Consider the following 7,347-nt stretch of genomic DNA (forward strand, 5'->3'; position numbering starts at 1 on the left):
GTTGATGCCGTTCTAGCAACATGTTAAAAATGCCATTGAGTTCTAAACATGCTAGAAACATGTTAAAACATGCTAACAATGCTTAGCTAAGTGCTAAAGAATGCTAATTCAATGAAACATGACTTTTTTGTTACTCAAGAAGGCAATTTCCAATTTGCACCAAACTTCACACGTTTGATAAGAGTTCTGTCCTGAACACACATCCATGCTCATATTCAGCAATAGTCATAACGCCACCTACTGGCAACAGAAACTGACATGGTTAACACAGTAATACAGTACTAACCACATAATTATTGTGTACTAAGCATGCTAGAAACAGACTAAACATGCTAGCAACACTTAGCTGAGTCATGAAGCATGCTATTATCACCATTATACAAAACATTTTGTTACTAACTTTGACATACTCTTACTATATATACCTCCTTAAATGTACATTTCCCAACCATGCTCTGTCTTCCTAAAGCCACCGAGTGTTGATGGCACGGGTGCGAGGGCCCTTTCATCGCTGCTTGCAGCTTTAATTATTATTATTATTATTATTTTGTCAACCTTTCGGGCACTTTTGGGGCCCTTAACATGCTCGAAAACTCTTGAAATTTTGCACACACGTCAAAACCCGCGGCCATCAGGGCCGGACTGAAGCTGGTACCCGGGCGTGGCAGGGGGGCTCGACAGCGCCCCCTGGAACGGGATCCAAACACATGTCCATAAATCAAACACGCTTGCATGTAATAATATGAAACTCGGTACACATATAGATCTCATCGGGCCGAACAACTTTCGTGCTCTAAGTTTTACGCCAGCCAAACAGGAAGTTGGCTATTTAGCGTTGTTTGGAAACGCATGCTGTGGAATTTAATGTACTCCTCCTAGGGAATTCATCGATTCGCCTCCAAACTCGGTGTGCATGAAGTCAAGACATTGAGGATGCTAAATTGCGGACGGATTTTTGATATTTCGAACGGTTTGGCCGTGGCGAGGAAACAAATTTATGGCGAAAATATGAAACAGGAAGTGTGTTATAACTTCTGCATACATTAACTGATCTTGATGAAACTTCAGCAGTGTGTTCGTTGTAAGAGGCCGATCACATGGATGTGACTATTGTGAGTCAAAGTTATAGCGCCACCAACAGGCAGCAGGAAGTACATCACTTTCAAAATGCTTTGAAATCAGTGTCTTATTTTTACCCGATTTGCTTCAAACTTTATGTGTACAATGTAGACACACGGCAGATGTAAACCTGTGAAAGGATTATTGATATCTTAGATACTGTTGCCGTGGCAACGCATCAAACTTTAATATTATTTTTTGATGCTTTTGAGACTCTTAACATACTTGAAATTGCATGAAACTCAACAGACACATCACATTTATTAGCCCGTAGACATGTGCAAAGTTTCAGAAACGGGCGTGGTGGAATGGCTCAGTAGCGCCACCTTTAGTCAAAAATGGGGGCTTAGTTTTTCCTAGAATCACAAAACTTGGTATGTGTATTGTTCTCATCAAGACGGACAACTTTCTAATTTACATGAACCATCTCCGACCAACAGGAAGAGAGATATTTTGGTTTGAATGTGGATTTTCTGAAGAATTTTCTCTCCCTCTCTCTGTGTCTGTGTGTGTGTGAGGGGAGGGGGGGATTTGACTATTGCTTTTATATTGTTAATCAAGGTTTCAGGGGCTTTTGGGGTCCTTAACGTGCTCAAAAACTCTTGAAACTTTGCACACAGGTCAGAACCCACGGCCATCAGGGCCGGGCTGAAGCTGGTACCCGGGCGTGGCTGGGGGGCTCAACAGCGCCCCCTTGAACGGGGTTCTAAAACTTGATCCATATATCAAACACGCTCGCATGAATTAATATGAAACTCGGTACACATATAGATCTCATCGGGCCGAACAACTTTTCCCCAGACAAGTTTTACGCCAGCCCAACAGGAAGTCGGCTATTATGGGTTGTTTGGAAAACGCTTGCTGTGGAATGTGAAATACTCCTCCTAGAAAATTCACCGTGTCCCCTTCAAACTCGGTGTGCATGTAGTCAAGACTTTGAGGATGCTAAATTGCGGACGGATTTTTGATATCTCGAACGGTTTGGCTGTGGCGAGGAATCGAATTTATGGCGAGAAAAGAGAAACACGGAAGTGGAATAACTTCTGCATACATTAACTGATCTTGATGAAACTTCAGCAGTGTGTTCGTGGTAAGAGGCCGATCAGATGGATGTAGCTATTGTGAGTCAAAGTTATAGCGCCACCAACTGGCAGCAGGAAGTGTGTCACTTTCAACATGCTTTTGACAAAAGTGGGGGGGTTAGTTTTAACTACAGTAAAGAAAAAACAGTTTGTATATTGTTCTCATCAAGCCGGACAACTTTCTAATTTACATTCAATAGCTCTGGCCATCAGGAAGTCAGATATTTTGGTCTGAATGTGAATTTTTTTTGCAAAATCAGCCTCTGAATTTTTAGCCACTCCTCTTAAACTATTTATTTTATTTGTACCAAACTTTTTCAACATGATGAAACTACATTAAATATGCTAAATTGTGAATGGATAATAAATATCTCAAACGGTTTTGCTATGGCGAGGGATTAAAGTAATGTCCAAAAAGGAAACACTAAAAATCTTCTAAAAATGTAATTATATACCATTTATTTCTATATAAAAGAATACAAATATCACAACTAAACCCATTTTATTCTGTTTTTGCAATTCAAGAAGAATGAAAAAGTTAAAACAGGCTATTTAGTGCTATTTGGTTCAACAAAAAAGCAAACATAGGGCTATACTGCCCTCTTGTGTCCAAAAGGACATCAAAATAGTATATAAAACTTTTTACCAGGTAGGCCAATATTGTATTTAAATATACATTTATTAGGTATGTGTCTGAGGATATTTTCCCACCGGTTAATCGACGTGTGACACGAGTGGGTGCTTTTAAATCGCTAATATAATAGTGAAAGAAAAATAATGATAATGTTGCACACACAAATCACACACATGTGGGAAAGAATGATGCTTTTAAACAACACTAAACCGCCATTAGGTGTCGCCAGGCATCCATCTTAATAAGCGAGTCATTGATTCATTCGTTCAAACGATTCGTTCGAATGAGTCGATCATGATTAAGACAGATGTTTATGGATTGATCATTCAATCTTTGAGTCAACCGATTCGTTAAAAATGCTGAATCGTTCAGTTATGAGAAAACACGTGATGCGTGATGGTTCTGCCGTGATCTTTGTTTAACTATTTTCGCTGCTGAAACAGAACAAAAACAGTCAACATTGCATCTAAAATGTAAGTGACTTAATTGTAACTGTTTATTAACCTGTTGTATGAAATCTAGGGGTGGGAGAAAAAATGTATTCTTAGATGCATCGCGATGCGGACGTGGACGATTCTGAATCGATTCACAAATGTCAAAAAATCGATTCTCTAAAAAAATATTTTTCTAATAACGTAATATTGACGGAAGGCAAAAGGCGGAACTCTAAGCGGACGTGCGTGCAGTCTGTGGCGCGCACATAACAGAGAAGTTTCTTCTGCTCACCAAGGCTGCATTTATTTGATTAAAAATACAAACAAAAACAGTAATATTGTAAAATATTATTCCAATTTAAAACAGCTGCTTTCTATTTTAATATATTTTAAACTGTTATTTATTCCTGTGATCAAAGCTGAGTTTTCAGCATCATTACTCCAGTCGTCACTGTCACATGATCCTTCAGAAATTATTCTAATATGATGATTGATACTCAAGAAACATTCATTATTATTTTAAATGTCGAAAACAGTTGTGTACAGTCTTTGATGAATAGAAAGTTCAAAAGAACAGCATTTATCTGAAATCTAAAGCTTTTGTAACGTTAAACACTACCGCTCAAAAGTTTTGGGTTAGTAATAATTAAAATTTTATTTTTGGGGGAAATAAATAAAATAAATCAGTACTTTTATTTATGAAGGATGAGTTAAACTGATCAACAGTTACAGTAAAGACATTTATAATGTTAAAAATATATATATTTGAAATATATGCTGTTCTTTTGAACTTTACATTCATCAAAGCATTTTTAAAAAAAAAATCTGTACACAACTGTTTTCAACATTGAAAATAATAATGAATATTTATTGAGCATCAATCATCATATTAGTATGATTTCTGAAGGATCATGTGACACTGAAGACTGGAGTAATGATGCTGAAAACTCAACTTTGATCACAGAAATGAATTACTATGTAAAATATTTAAAAATTGAAAACAGCTGTTTTAAATTGGAATAATATTTCACAATATTACTGTTTTTGTTTGTATTTTTAATCAATAAATGCAGCCTTGGTGAGCAGAAGAGACTTCTCCTAAAAACATTAAAAATCTTACTGACCCCAAACTTTTGAACAATAATATATATATATATATATATACATATATATGTATGTGTGTGTATGTATGTATGTATGTATATATATATATATATATATATATATATATATATATATAAATATAGCTGCGAGCAGCGATGGAGGGCCCAAGCCGGCGGTACCGCCACCCCGGTGCCTTTAGGTAACTAAAGGCACCGGGGTTGCGGTGCCACCGGCTTGGGCCCGTAATCGCTGCTCGCAGCTATATTTATTATTATTATTATTATTATTATTATTATTATTTTGTCAACCTTTCGGGCACTTTTGGGGCCCTTAACATGCTCGAAAACTCTTGAAATTTTGCACACAGGTCAGAACCCGCGGCCATCAGGGCCGGGCTGAAGCTGGTACCCGGGCGTGGCAGGGGGCCTCGACAGCGCCCCCTGGAACGGGATCCGAACACTTGTCCATAAATCAGACACGCTTGCATGTAATAATATGAAACTCGGTACACATATAGATCTCATCGGGCCAAACAACTTTCGTGCTCTAAGTTTTACGCCAGACCAACAGGAAGTCGGCTATTATAGGTTGTTTGGAAACGCATGCTGTGGAATCTGATGTACTCCTCCTAGGAAATTCATCCATTCGCCTCCAAACTCGGTCGGCATGAAGTCAAGACATTGAGGATGCTAAATTGCGGACGGATTTTTGATATCTCGAACGGTTTGGCCGTGGCAAGGAAACAAATTTATGGCGAATAATTCAAACAGGAATTGTGTTATAACTTCTGCATACATTAACTGATCTTGATGAAACTTCAGCAGTGTGTTAGTTGTAAGAGGCCGATCACATGGATGTGACATTTGTGAGTCAAAGTTATAGCGCCACCAACTGGCAACAGGAAGTGTGTCACTTTCAAAATGCTTTGAAATCACCCTCTTATTTTTACCCGATTTGCTTCAAACTTTATGTGTATAATGTAAACACACGGCAGATGTAGACCTGTGAAAGGATTATTGATATCTTAGATACTGTTGCCGTGGCAACGCATCAAACTTTAATATTCTTTTCGGATGCTTTTGAGACTCTTCACATGCTTGAAAATGCATGAAACTCGACAGACACATCACATTTATTATCCAGTAGACATGTGCAAAGTTTCAGAAACGGGCGTGGTGAAATGGCTCAGTAGCGCCACCTTTAGTCAAAAGTGGGGGGGTTAGTTTTATCAACAGCAACAAAACTTGGTATGTGTATTGTTCTCATCAAGACGGACAACTTTCTAATTTACAGTAACTAGCTCGGACCAAGAGGAAGAGAGATATTTTGGTTTGAATGTGGATTTTCTGGAGAATTTTCTCTCCCTCTCTCTGTCTCTGTGTGTGTGAGGGGAGGGGGGGATTTGACTATTGCTTTTATATTGTTAATCAAGGTTTCAGGGGCTTTTGGGGCCTTTAACGTGCTCAAAAACTCTTGAAACTTTGCACACAAGTCAGAACCCCCTGGCATCAGGGCCGGGCTGAAGCTGGTACCCGGGCGTGGCAGGGGGGCTCAACAGCGCCCCCTGGAACGGGATCCGAACATTTGTCCATAAATCAAACACACTTGCATGTAATGATATGAAACTCGGTACACATATAGATCTCATCGGGCCGAACAACTTTCGTGCTCTAAATTTTACGCCAGCCCAACAGGAAGTCGGCAATTATGGGTTGTTTGGAGAACGCTTGCTGTGGAATTTGAAACACTTCTCCTAGAGAATGAATTAAATCGCCACCAAACTCGGTGTGCATGAAGTCAAGACGTTGAGGATGCTAAATTGCGGACGGATTTTTGATATCTCAAACGGTTTGGCTGTGGCGAGGACACGAATTTATGGCGAGAAAAGAGAAACACGAAGTGTTATAACTTCTGCACACATTAACTGATCTTGATGAAACTTCAGCAGTGTGTTCGTGGTAAGAGGCCGATCATTTTACATTTTACATTTATTCATTTAGCTGACGCTTTTATCCAAAGCGACTTACAATTGCTATATATGTCAGAGGTCGCACGCCTCTGGAGCAACTAGGGGTTAAGTGTCTTGCTCAGGGACACATTGGTGTCTCACAGTGGATTCGAACCCGGGTCTCTCACACCAAAGGCATGTGTCTTATCCATTGCGCCACACCACCCACCCACCACCCACCCGATCAGATGGATGTGACTATTGTGAGTCAAAGTTATAGCGCCACCAACTGGCAGCAGGAAGTGTGTCACTTTCAAAATGTTTTTGACAAAAGTGGGGGGGTTAGTTTTACCCACAATTACAAAAATCAGTACGTATATTGGTCTCATCGAGCCGGACAACTTTCTAATTTACAGGCATTAGCTGCAACCAACAGGAAGTCAGATATTTTGGTCTGAATATGGATTTTTTGTTAAATCAGCCTCTGAGTTTTTAGTTACTCCTCCTAAAAGGTTTATTTTATTCCCACCAAACTTTTTCAACATGATAAAAATATATTAATGATGCTAAATTGTAAACGGATATTGAATATCTCAAACGGTTTTGCTATGGCGAGGGATTAAATTAATGTCAAAAAGGAAGCAGGAAACATCTCATAACTTCTAAAAATGTAATTATACACCATTTATTTTTATATAAAATTATACAAATATTAGAACTAAACCTATTTTATTCTGTTTTTGCAATTCAAGAAGTATGAAAAAGTTAAAAACAGGCTATTTAGTGCTATTTGGTTCAACAAAAAAGCAAACATAGGGCTATACTGCCCTCTTGTGTCCAAAAGGATATCAAAATAGTATATAAAACGTTTTACTAGGTAGGCCTATTGTATTTAAATATAAATTTATTAGGTATATGACTGTGAGGATATTTTCCCATCGGTTAATCGACGTGTGACACGAGCGGGTGCTTTTAAATCGCTAATATAAAAGTGAAAGTAAAACACGGACGTCCGCACGGACATTG

At 38.7% G+C, this 7,347-nt stretch overlaps 1 protein-coding gene across 3 annotated transcripts in view; it reads left to right on the top strand.

Annotated features, from left to right (window-relative positions):
- The window catches only part of gpm6ba (glycoprotein M6Ba), a 297,792-nt gene that overhangs the window by 251,600 nt on the left and 38,845 nt on the right, over window positions 1–7,347 (top strand). The window lies entirely within an intron of this gene.

Source organism: Squalius cephalus (assembly GCF_949319135.1).
Source record: "Squalius cephalus genome assembly, chromosome: 2".
In the NCBI taxonomy this organism is placed as follows: Eukaryota; Metazoa; Chordata; class Actinopteri; order Cypriniformes; family Leuciscidae; genus Squalius; species Squalius cephalus.